Genomic DNA, 13694 nt, shown 5'->3' on the forward strand with positions numbered 1-13694 from the left:
CTACTAATGAATTTAACAGGAAAAAAAGCAATAGCTTTCCAATAAATCAACAATAACCTGCAAAAGACATAGCAAAAAAAATTCTACTAATAATATTGATAACTACTCAGAAGAAAACACCTATAGGAAAAAAAGAAGCCTGGAGAGCCAGCAGGGAGCTGGCACACTCAATGAGCGTGGAAGGATGTGGGTGAATGAAGACATCCCTCTCTGGGGCAGAATGGTTTCATAATATGGTAAAGATTCAGTTCTGCCTAAAATAATCTACAAACTCAATGCAATTCTAGCCCAAGTACTAACACGATATTTTAGATTCTAAATCTAGATGATCTGGACCAAATGATTCTAAAGCTTACAGGGAGATACAAGAGCACAGTCTCTGGAGCCAGACTACTTGGTTCTAATCACAGCTTCCCCTCTTACTAGCCGTGTTGCCTTGGCACATTACTCAATCCTCTCATGCCTCAGTTTCCTCATCTCTAAGATGGAAATGATGATAGCATGTCCCTAATAGAGTTGACATAATGAGAAAAAAAATTATATAAACAAAAACTTCATACAGAACTGCACATAATTGCTCACCACATGATGTTAGTATTATTATTTTCTGGGAAATAAAATTATTCAGGAAAATTCATTAAACTAAGAGTTATAGTGATAGTGAGGCTTCCCAGGTGGCACAGGGGTAAAGAATACGCTTGCCAACATAAGAGACACCAGAGACACAGGTTCAATTCCTGGGTCAAGAAATGGCAACCCACTCTAGTATTCTTGCTTGGGAAATCCCATGGCAGAAGCCTGGCAGGGTACAGTTCATGGGATCGCAAGGAGTCATACACAACTGAGTGTGCATGCGCGCGTGCATACACACATACACACACACACAATCGTGGTGGTGAGGCAGGAGATATTTGGGTCCCAGGCTGAGCAAATGGAGTTCACCCTCTGTGGACAGAAACTCCATAATGGAAGGATAAATGGAAGGATAATCTGAGTCCTGCCCAGATACAAGACAGAGACCACGTATTTCTCATTCTTGAAGTCAAGGAGACCTTCCCAACTAGAAAGCTCCTTGGAGGTCAAAAGGGGAGTGATGTCAGTCTACCCATAGCCTCTTCGCTGGAATCCATCTTGGCTGAGAGAGGCATGCACACACACGAGAGAACCCTGAGGTAAATGAAACACTGACTCAGATCCAGGCAAGTCAAAATGACTAGCCAAAGGAAACGGGAAGAAAGGGCTCATGTAAGTGATTTAAACTAGCACAAGGGTGTGACTCTCAAGAGTCTGCCCACGTGTCTATCTACATACACTCTTTTTCCTCTAATAAATACTTTACTTGTTTCACTACATTCTGTTCTTGTGGGAATTCTCTACAAAGTAGAAGAGCCAGGGTCTTGTCACTGATCACCAGTCTAGTGACTGGGATTCAGTGCTCTCATTGCCATGGCCCAACCTCAATCTCTGACTGGGAATCAAAACCCTGTTTCAAGCTGCTGCAGGATGAGGCACTGGAGATCAGTGGTAGGAGAACATGGATGAGCTGTACCAGACAGGAAAGGAATCTTGAAGCCATAGAAATGGAAAGATTTACACCAGCACAGGGACGGGCAAACGATCAATGGACCTCACATCCAGAAACAGATCCCCAAACATATGGTGGTCTTGCTCATAGGATTCCCACCTCACAACTTTAACCAAAATGAAATCTGCATGAGTCAAAGATTTTAATCAACAACAATGAAACCATAAACGTAACAGAAGAAAGCACAGGCAAATCCTTCTACAGACTTAGCAGAAGGAAGGCTGTTATGAAACAGACTCACAGAATGAACTTATGGTTGCTGGGGGAAGGATGGGGAGAAGGGATAGATAGAGAAATTGGGATGGACAGGTACACACTGCTATATTTAAAATTAATAACCAACAAGGACCTACTGTATTGCACATAGAACTCTGCTCAATGTTATGTGGCAGCCTGGATGGGAGGGGGGTTTAGGGGAGAACGGATATATGTATGTGTACAGCTGAGTCCCTCTGCCGTTCACCTGAAACTGTCACAACATTGTTAACTGGCTACACCCCAATACAAAATAAAACATTTTTTTAAAGAAAGGCTGTTATAAGCATAACACAAAATCTATGATTATACATAGAAAAATTAAAGTCAAAAGACAACAAATTGTGAAAAATATGTGCACTGCTGCTGCTGCTAAGTCGCTTCAGTCGTGTCCAACTCTGTGCACTATATGTTACCAAAGGCTGATTTCTTTATTACACAATTCTTAAAAACCCATGAGAAAATGATGACCAACCAATAAGAATATGCAAAGGAAATTCACACACAACAGCATGAGTGGCCAATCAACATGTAACAAGAACACTCAACTTTGCCAATTAAAGATGCGCGTGCGTCCTTAGTTGCTCAGTCGTGTCTGACTCTTTGTGACCTCATGAACTGTAGCCCACCAGGCTCCTCTGTCCATAGAATTCTCTAAGCAAGAATACTGGAGTGGGTAGCCCTTCAGTGGTAGAATATTCCCTTCACCAGGGGATGTTCCCGACCCAAGGATTGAACCTGGGTCTCCTGCACTGCAGGAGGATGCTTTGCTGTCTGAGCCACAAGGGATGCCCGTCAGTTAAAGCCGTATTTAATTTAATTCTATGTTGTTAACGTATCATTACTTCTATACATAACTTCAACTCTCCTGCCTTTCTCTGACTTCAAAGCCCCTATTTTCATTAAATCTCACTTTTTTAGACTCTGTACCTCAGTCCTGCTTTCCTGCAAAACCTCCTGAAAACGCTGCCTACACTTGTCTCTGATGTCTCTTTCTATTTGCTTTTATCTTGTCAGGACTGTGAAGGATGCTTACACTGTTAAATCCAATGACAATCAGGCCTCATGTTACATGACCAAGTAGCAGCATTTGACATAATCCATCACCTCTCCCTCTTTAAAGCAATCTCTTCTGTCTACACTCTTGGTTCTCCTAATACACTGCTGCTTTTCAGTTTCTTCCCTCCATCTCCTGACCTCAATCTGTCTTATGACTCTAAACCCACTTTAATACCCGAGTTCCAGTTTCTCCTCTGAACTCCAGACTTGCACAACCACTGCCTATTTGATGTCTCCACTTGGATGTCCAAGGGCAGACCTGCCATACCCCAGGTCCAACTCTTGAGCCTCCCCGGGTCCTCTCCATTTCAGTCAACACCAACTCTATTCTTCCAGGTGCTCGGGCCAAAATTCTTCATGTCAGCTTTGACTGCTAATTTTCTCTTATATTCCATATTTAACCCAGAGGGGCTATATCTTAAAATACCTTCAGCATCTGACCACTCACTCCCCCCTCACCACCACTCTCTCCAGAACATTGTAATGTGCTCCCATCAGGCCTTCTTCCTTCCTCCTTTGCCTTCTGGCAGTCAGTTCTCAGTACAGCATCCAAACAACCCTCTACAGCATCAGAGGAACCCTGTCGCCCTTCCCTCAAACCATGTAATGATTTTCCACCATATCCTCTGTAATTCAGAGGCCCTTCTGGAGCTGCGCCCCATCCCTGCCACCTCCCAGTTGTCACCTTTGCCTTCACGTCTGCTCCCTGCACTCCAGAGGCACTGGTCAAGGTGTGTGCAGTCATGCCGCTCCACCTGGAAGGCTCTTTCTGCACGGTTCAGCTTAACCTCCTCAGAGAGGCCTTCCCTGGCTGTGCTGTTTACATTTAAGACCTCCCCCAACACAAAAACACACCTCCCTTCCTGAGATTTCTTTCTTTTTAAAATACTTATTGCCAACTGCCATAATATTTTACTGTAATTGTCTCTTCTCAATTGGAGTGATGGGAATGTAAAATCCATAGGGGCAAGATTTTTTTCTGTTTTGTTCACTGCTGTGCCTCCCTGTAACAACAAACTGTTCATTAACTCATGGAGTAAGCAGAGGCTAAGGAAACAAGTACATGCTTACATGTTGTGTGAATTTGGCAGTGTTTACCAAAATTTTTAATGTTTACCTGTTTATCCAGTAATTTCTTGGAATTTTCCCTATAAATTAACTCACACAGGTGTGCAAATATGCATATATATGTCTCTCTGCAAACCTGTTTTTAATTGTAAAACACCTAAACAGCCAAGGTATATCCATTTGTATATATACAAGGTATATCCATTTGTACTAATAGAGTCCTCCAAAACAGTCTGATCCCATTCTTGTAGAAAACAGACACAGAGTATATACACATGTATCTAAATAATACATGATAATGTCTCGAAGAACATACAAATGAAGAAATGGGGTAATGAAAGAGTGACCTGTTTTTTTCTACTTCACTCATTCTATGAGACTGTTTAAATCTTTGTATTACTTAAATTTTTTAAAAGATAAATTTTAAACTTGCAGGGGAAAAGTCTGAAATAAGAGCAGCATACTGTTGCTAGTGGTGAACATTAGAAAACTGAACTGGGAACGGGGAAACATTTTCTTAGTATTTTTGTTATTTAAATTTTAATAATAGTAGATAGGAGGAATGATTAGAAACAGCATGAAATTTTAAAAATAGAGGTTAAAAATAATGTTTAGGAAGAAAATAAATAAGTTGTAAATATACATCTTGTAGATTCTGAAATAAAACAACTTCTTATTAGAAAATAATAGCCCTACTTTTCTTACCTATAAAATATAAAAGATGGCTTCTGTTTCACAGTGTGAGTAGCATTCACCTTTTTTATCCATAGTTACATAAAAGTGTGAAATCATGTAAAATTAAAAGGCAGGTAACACTTGCTGAGGGAGGTAGGTGAACACTCAGCCCGGCACCCCCTGCCCTTCCCTGGTGCCCAAAGGCCGCCGTGCTCACACGGCGTAGGCGCCCAGCAGGCAGGCCCTGAGAGAACACGCGCCTCCCATCATCAAAGGCAGCTAATGCCCCCAAAGCTCTGGTCAGAGGAACAGACACACTCATACATACAATCGTATGTTTAACAGCTTCTGCTACATGATTAAAGTTTTTCTCAATTTACAGAAACGAGTTTTAAGACATATCATGTCTTCTACCAATCCCAGAAGGCACTTTTTCCTTGACTGGTTTTGAGACTCATCCATTTGAGGCTGAACTGGTTATGAAAAATAAGATGAACACAGAGGACAGGAATTTTATTCTAAATCCTTTCATTTAGGTTTTTCAGAAACCTTTCAACTAGTAATATAGTGTGTTTAGCTGAAAACTTTTGGCCATGTGCTGGACACCACTGCTCACAATGGGAAAAGAAATCACAGAAGTAGAAGAAACAGGCTGTAGCCCCCAGGACAGAGTCTGAGGCTGGGTCCTCACTGGCTTCCAGGGGAGGTGGAACACAGGAATCCAAGCAGGGCTCAAGGTACCCAAACTTTCCTGAGGGCATTTCAGTTACTAATTCCTTGAGTTTAGCCTCATAAAGGAACTCTCTTCACTCTTCTATGGACTAGACATGGAATAACAAAGATCATACTAGTAAGAGTTGAACTGGAATTGATTTCTTAATGAAGAATTAAAAACAATCTATAGGTAACTAAATTTTAGTTTTACTGAGATCTTCTAAACATTACATGATATAAGCTTGTAACTTACCAAATTAGTAAGAAGACTTTAGTTCTTCTGACCTAACTACTTCAGAAGGTGGAAGAATGAAGACATATGTTGTCTACAGTCTCTGCTTTTTGAGATATGTGCAATATTTACAAAACATGAGTGATACACATTGAATATTATGATGAGAAATGTGATGGTAAATAAATGCCAAGAGTGTGTGTGTACTAAGTCACTTCAGTTGTGTACAATTCTTTGCAACTCTATGGACTGTAGCCCCTCCAGTCTCCTCTGTCCATAGGATTCTCCAGGCAAGAATACTGGAGTGGGTTGCCAGGTCCTCCTCTAGGGGATCGTTCCAACCCAGGGATCAAATCCACTTCTTTTATGTCTCCTACATGGCAGGTGGGTACTTTACTACTGACTCCACCTGGGAAGCCCAAAAGTTAAGAGTGATGGAGTAAATAAATACTACAGGATTCCCTGTATCACTGAGTACTAATCTTTCTGCCTTGATAATAAGCTACTAAAATAAAAATTTTAATACTTCGGGTTTTTAATTTGAAATACGTTGAAAAGTTAAATGGATTTGAATTTTGTACCAAAGAAGTTCTAGTATTTGGTTGTACCTGTTTTGAGAAACAGTAGAATGGTATATATCTTTGGAAATAAACTTTTCAGAAAATAAATAATATCTAGTAAACAAAAAGATCATGTGAACTCACTACACTTAAATTTTCATATAAACTTTGCCTTAGAGAAGAAATGGCCTTAGTGGTCAAAGAAGTAGAGATTCCAGGAAAAACATACATAAATGGAAACTTTAAGATCCTATACAGAAACAGAAAAAGGGGTATTTTTAAAGTATTTAAAAGACATTATGACCTACTGAATTTCTACTGCCAGTGAAAAGTTAAGCCAATCAATACTGTGTAAACAGTTTTACAATCTGCCTCAAGAATACTACGATTTATTTTATAAATGTAAATTCAGTTAATCTGTACAAGAACCATATGAAGAGTTATTAATATTCTTATTGATAAGATAAGAAAGATAAGATAAGAAAACTGAGACTTGAAGAGGCTATGGAATTGCCAAAGGTAGACTAGTTGTTCTGGAGCCAGGATTTCCAACCTAAGTTGTGTGGCTCTGGAGATCCTGCTCTGAATCTATATATACCGCCTCCCCAGGCAAGCAGAATGATAGCACCAACAAATCCTCACAAACAGGAGAAAAGAAAGGGTCACGATGAATTATTAAATACTTCACTGACAAGCATTTAATCAAATCTTTCTGACCTCAGAATCTCAGAAAATAAAACTTAAAAATATCCTTATTATTCATCTTTACATCAGAATGACATTCGAAGACACAAATAATTACAAAATGGCAGTTCAGACATTGTTTTATTTTCTTGATTTAAATTTCCATTGCACATACCTGAATTCCAAAATCCTATGCACAGAAAATAAAGGCCTCCAGACTGCATGTTACAGCCTCCAATATCTCTTTATCTTTACCTCCTACCATTCTGCCCAATATATTCTATTCCCTAGAACAGAATATAGAATTCTATTCCCATCACTGAATATTCATGTTCCCCTCTGCCCCTTATCCTCTACTGCTAAATTTCTACTCATTTTTCAGAACTTACATTCAAGCCATCAACAAATCCTGCTGACCATACCTCTCCACGCCCTTCACTGGAACCCTTGTCTCCATCTACCCCATAGCAGCCACAGCGGTATTTTCAAAACATAAAGCAGAATATGCCACTCTCCTTCTTGGAAACTTTCAGTGGCTCTTCCATGTTCTATCATGGCCTGCAGGTTCTGTGTGTTTAGGCCCACACCTTCTTCTCCATGATTCTTACACATTCTCACTAGATGATCTTCTTGTTCTTGGCATGTGTCTAGCCAGCCTCGTGCTCTCCAAGCCCTTGTCCTTGCCCTGCCCTCTGCACGGAGTGATGCTCTGCCCCCAGCTCCTTCCACGGTGGTTCTTCTTCATGTCTCCATCCCAATGTCACAGCCTCAAATCCTTCCATGACCACTCAACCTAACCTGCTCCACCTGTGTTCTCTCTCATCATCCTATTTCTTTCAGAGCAACCAATCCGTAAATCTCTAAACTGTTTAATTACTTGTTTCTTTCCTTTATATTAGTAATATATGTATATTAGTAATAATATATGCTGCTGTAATAGATTACCAGAAACTTAAGAGGTTTAAACTACACATTTGTTATCTTATAATTCTGAGGTCAGAAGTCCAGGACAGGTCTCGTGGGTTAAAATCATGGTGTTGGCAGAGCAAGTGTCTTTCTGGAGGCTCTAGGGGAGTATATTTTCTTGTCTCTTCCAACTTCTAGAGGCTGCCACATTTTCCACATCTGACCCCTTTCCTACTTCAAAGAAAGCAATGGCAGCGGAGACTCTTCAACATCACAACATTCCAATACTGACCCTACTTTTGTCTCTCTCTTATCTCCACTTTTAAGGGCCCTTACCATTGCCTGGTGGCTCAGACTGTAAAGAATCAGCCTGCAATTCAGGAGACCCGGGTTCAACCCCTGGGTGGGGAAGATCTCCTGGAGGAGGAAATGGCAACCCACTCCAGTATTCTTACCTGGAGAATCCCACAGACAGAGGAGCCTGGTGGGCTGCAGTCCATGGGGTCGCAAAGAGTCAGACACGACTGAGTTATATATATATATATATATATATATATATAGTGTTATCATAAACACTATATATTTCCAATCTCTCAATAATAAAAATAACTTATGCAAAGTAGACAATCAATGAATACTTGAGTTAATGAATGATTAAAATATAAAATACAAATGAACAAGGTTACACAATTTTTAACAAGCTAAATGCTTTGCTGCTTACTTTCATAGGAAAGGACAGGTAAACGAGAAAAAGCAAAGCAGCAAAGGCATATCAATATCACACTGACCTGTGTCATGATGCCATGATGCCTCCCCCAACCTGTCCTTATTAATGGCATTTGCCATCCTCCCTTATCATCTGTTCTGGCGAGGGTACAAGCATTTATATAAAACTGCTAAGGTTCTATGTCATTTACCTTATTTACCTTATTTACTCTTTGACATCTGCACTGATGCAAAGGCAATGGTGGGTAAAACTGTTGGTTCTATAGCACAATTCAAAGCAGTAGCAACAAACTGTGTATCTTTGTGTCTTTCACTGCCACTCATTTCCAGTTTAAAAATAATTTCCATTTCACTTAAGAATGCCTTCATGAAGTAGTAAACATGATTTTATTAAATCTGTATCCTTTAGTACAGGTCTTTTAAATATTCTGTGTGACAAAATGGGATGTACACATAAAGCATTTCTGCTGGATATCAAAGCATGCAATTGTTTTGAGTTGCCAGCTAAACTATCTGCTTTGTTCATGGTATAGCAATTTTATTTGAAAGAACAGCTAATTATTATTTAAAGTTCAAGATAGATCAGTGGATTTTAATGTAACAGACTATGAAATTCATTATATGGTTTCATATTTCACCCACATTGCAACTAAAGAGTTGCTACTTGGTGAATTTTGGTGCAATAATCAACGAATATCCCCAATTATCTGAAAGAGCTAATTCCAACTATGTAACTGTGTGAGGCTATATTTTAACATACTTTAACCAAAACAATTTACAACAGATTGAAGGCAGAGCAGAAATGTGAACCCAGCTACCTTTACTGTTATTAAGAATCATAAATATTTTAAGTTTTTTATTAATAATCATAAATATTTTAAGTGTTTTCAGTTTTAATTCTGAAAACAGTAAATATTAGTAAACATAACCCACATAATTAAAAGCACTTTGAGGTATTCAAGCATTCTGAAGAGTGTAAATGGACAGTGTAAAGGGACCCTGAGATCAAAAAATTTTGAGAAATGTGCTGTTTAATAAGGTACCCACTTGTCACATATTATTTTTCATATTAAAGTCAGTTAGTTATAAAAAAATATAAAGCTCATTCATACTAGACTCAGCTCAAGTGCTAAATAACTACATGTGGCTAGTGGCTATTAGAATACAGAACATTTCTATCATCACAGAAAGTTCTATTGGACAGCGCTTATCTATAACTGTATTTGGGGGGCAGTTAATCAGCATCTTACTAAATATCACTGGACAATTCTTTCAGTATTTTCACACTCATTTTAACTCTCTAAAAAGAATATATATCTAAACACTAACATCTATTTTACATATAAATGACATGGTAATATTATACACATGATACTATATTGTATCCCATAATGCCTTAAATATACATTACTAGAAATTATGCTGAATAAGAAAGATATCTTTTCAACTGAACATTTATTAACTCAGTAAATATTTATTGTGGGTTTTACATAAGACAAGCCTATGTGATTATTTATTATCTTTCATATTTCAATATATTCCTGTCCAAATTTATAAGCACTGGGTCTCAACTTTTTTTGTTTTTGTGTGTTTATAATAAACTATTTTGTCAAGGGCCAAGTTATGCTGCTTCACTTCATTTTCATAACTAAGGATTCAAACCCAGTCTTCCCTCTTATTATCTATTGATCATACAAAACAGGTGTTATATTTCATACTCATAAACCACTAATTATGACTCTCATGGTTTCAAAAGACTTCTGTACATATGGCTGAAGAAATCAGTTTTTAAAGTTATATTAAGTTATAGTAAACAATCAAATGATTAAATTTGTTTTGAATGAATTAGTATCACCTAGGGTTTATAGAAGGCTTTTATCTTCTGTATAGTGTTATAGGATTCCTAACTTTTAAAAATTTTAGCAGCTAATTATTTTGATTTGACAATCCTTATATCCTACTAAAAGCAGGGAATGAAATTTGTGGAAGCTTATTAAAGTTAAAAATTTAAATACATTTTGTTTAAATACACTTTAAGTTTTTACATATTAAGAAAACTGCAAAGTACTTTGGAATACCAAGAAGCTCGGGTGGGCCTGCATTTGTCCTCTGTTCCTCCTCACTCAGTAGGTAAGAGATTTATAGTGTAGTGGACATTGCCTCTTATTTCCTGTTTAGTTTAAAGCAGTGCTCCCTAGCAGGCTAGACATTTACAGGAAGGAGAAGAACAGGAGAGAGATGTGGGCTTCTGGCCAGGTAGGTACTTCTCTGGTCAACGACTGAGACCTGTACCTGGAACTAGGTGAGAGATTAGCTGTTTGCATATATACAAAAGCCCTCTGCCATTTTAGGACTATGTATCACCCCCTTCATACACCCCGTGAAAGATCCTTTTTAGAAAAAGAAGACGATAGTTTTTCTTAAATCTGCTTTTTGGGTGAAAGAAGCAAAAACATGATCCATAAACCTAACATACTCTTTGTACAGTATAGAGTAGGTACTGATTTGGGCCTTAGAAAATCACCCCTCCTCCATGCAGAAGAATGTGTACCATAAGTTGAATTGTAGGAATTTATTTCTTCAATAAAAACAAATAAAAATAATTACTATTTAAATGAAGTAATTTTTATAAACTATAAGCTTTATAATATGCTAGCTCCTAAAGCCTGTTTTCAATTTTGTCTTGCTATATAAGTTCATTCTAAACAGTGTTTCTGTAACCAAAAAGGCTTATGATCTAAGTAAGAGCTAACATATTTTCATAAACTGCTTTATTTTCCATATAAACTGTTTGTATGCTTATGCAGCAAATTATTTTCCAAGGAACATTAATTTATAGTTAAGGGTAAAATTTGACACTATATTGGCAGAGGTAGAATTTTTTTTAAAGTAAAATCAGATTTTATGATTCAAATTGGCTTGTTAAATTTTAGTATGGAAAAATTAGGAAACAGATAAAAGTTATATGACTACTTATTAAACTGAAAAAAGAGACAATGTTTACAAAATTCAAATCATGCCTCTATACAGCAGCAGTCTAAAATACTATCTTAAAAGGTAGTATTTAGGAAGTTCCGTAGTGGTCCAGTGGCTAAGAATCCACACTCTCAATGCAGAAGGCCTGGGTTTGATCCCTGGTCAGGGAACTAGATCCCATATGCTGCAACTAAGAGCCCTCATGCTTAACTAAGACCTGGTATAACCAAATAAATTAAAAATAAATGAATACAAAATAAAAATAAAAAATAAGGAGGCTACTTATTAATAAAAGCCATAAAGGTTAATCTAACAATGTAACAGAGGCTTCGGGGTCCAACTGATCTGAGTTTAAATCATGGGTCAAACACCCAATGGGTGGTGGTTCTTGGGTAAGTTTTCTTCTTAAGTCTTGGTTTCCACACATATGACACAATAAAACTACTTCAAGGCTGTTTTCAGGACTGAATTAATCAATTTCTGTAAACTGCTTCATACAATAAAGGATGCACAATAAATGATTAATGAATGATCCTACACATCACACACACCATTTCCCCTGGACACAAATATACTTACAAGCATTTTACGCTGATTCACTTTAGTAATCCATACCTGATATAATATTTTATTTAAAAAATTTTACTATGTCAAATTTCACTTAGAAGTTTAAATAAGAAAATTAAGATATTTAGATTTAAAAAATCATATGCAATTGCATAAGACTATCAAAAAGAGACTCTTAGAATCCTATGAGACTCTTTCCCTTAAGTATGAACTCTGTCTACAGTGTCCCAGACTGATTCATTGACTTTTAAAGCAAGTGGTTCAAATATTGTATATTTCAGATGCGGGATAAGGAGGGAGGGAGAGGGGGAGAGGAAGGAAGAAAGGGAGGGATGGAGAGAGAGAATGAGAAAGGAGGAGATTGAGATTAAGTCCTGTAATACAGACTGAGCCCCTGGATCAATCAATACCCTGAAGTAGTCACCTCTTGTATTTTAATGTTATATAAGCCAATAAAATTCATTCCTTGCCCTCCTCCTGGCTTTGGGCTTATGCCTACTGATTGGGTATCTGAAACTTACAACCCAATAGTCTTTATTAATAAACTAATTACGGGTGAGAATACAGCAGGTAGACAAGATGTAGGTTTTAGTTCTATAACATCCATTAGAATTCTTCAGTGAATGATGGTTTTAGCTTTTGTACTCAAGACACTGATTCCCGAGCTTAGAAGCAGCACATATCCTTGAGATGTAACCATGGGATTCCTTTCTGAATTAAGACCAGGTTGCACACATCTGTATGCATCTGTTTTTTAACCATACACTTTAATAGTTTGTAAAGAAGATCTAATGGCAACAGAGACTACAAAGATGCAAATGCGATTTTCCTAGTCTCAACAATTTAGAAAAGAAGATAGTAAGAAATTCCTTTTCCAGAAAGACTTCTGCTACATTCATATGAGGAGGTGTACAATTCACCACCTGTTTTCTCAGTTATGCAGAAAGACTACAGCTCTGTGTTTGTGTTCCAGGTATGTCTCCCATCCCCATCACCGGGGAGTGCATGTTACAGTGTGACTGGAGACCTAGCTGCGGGTCTCTGTTATAATCTTGCCTTTTTGAGCTTAGAGACTCACCTATAAGAGGTGTTTGTTTAGGGAGAGGGTAAACATGCAAACTAGAGATTTCTGTTGTAGAAGGTGCTATACAATCTGGCACTAGAATTTCCAGGCATCTATCCAGTTATTCACAAACAGGATATGGGTGGGATTAGCTAGTGCACTAGGAACAGTCAGATCACAGGACGTCCCAGCTGTAAAACCTCAACAATACGAGGGTTTTCTGGATTACTCCCGGGCTATAAAGTTAGGCTGACACTATAATCAGAGTATCTTAGTAGTCTGAAGACTCTGGAGCGAGTTACAGACATAAAACTGTCTTTCAGGAGGAGTGTTTCACAAGGCCAAAACAATCTAGAAGTCAATGAATATCCATAGAGAGATGCCCAAACTGTCCTGTTTCCCCAAATATCTCTTAACTAAGAACAGCTGTCACCCTGAGTCACTCTGGGGAACAGAGAGTGGAGACTCTTGTTTTCTCTAGGTCACGTGTTTTGTATTTCAACTTGAATCTTCAGATTGACAAAGAGTACAACCCACAGCATCTCCAGACCTTAAAACTAATTTACAAACGACAAAGCCCTTCAACCAGAACATCCTCAGAGCAACCCAGTGATATTGTATAGT

At 38.0% G+C, this 13694-nt stretch overlaps 1 protein-coding gene across 12 annotated transcripts in view; it reads right to left on the minus strand.

Moving 5' to 3' along the window:
* ZEB1 (zinc finger E-box binding homeobox 1) overlaps window positions 1–13694 on the minus strand; it is a 192231-nt gene that overhangs the window by 66367 nt on the left and 112170 nt on the right. The gene's annotated exons all lie outside the window — the stretch shown is intronic.

This window comes from Giraffa tippelskirchi, chromosome 13 (assembly GCF_054371585.1).
Source record: "Giraffa tippelskirchi isolate mGirTip1 chromosome 13, T2T-mGirTip1v1.2.pri, whole genome shotgun sequence".
In the NCBI taxonomy this organism is placed as follows: Eukaryota; Metazoa; Chordata; class Mammalia; order Artiodactyla; family Giraffidae; genus Giraffa; species Giraffa tippelskirchi.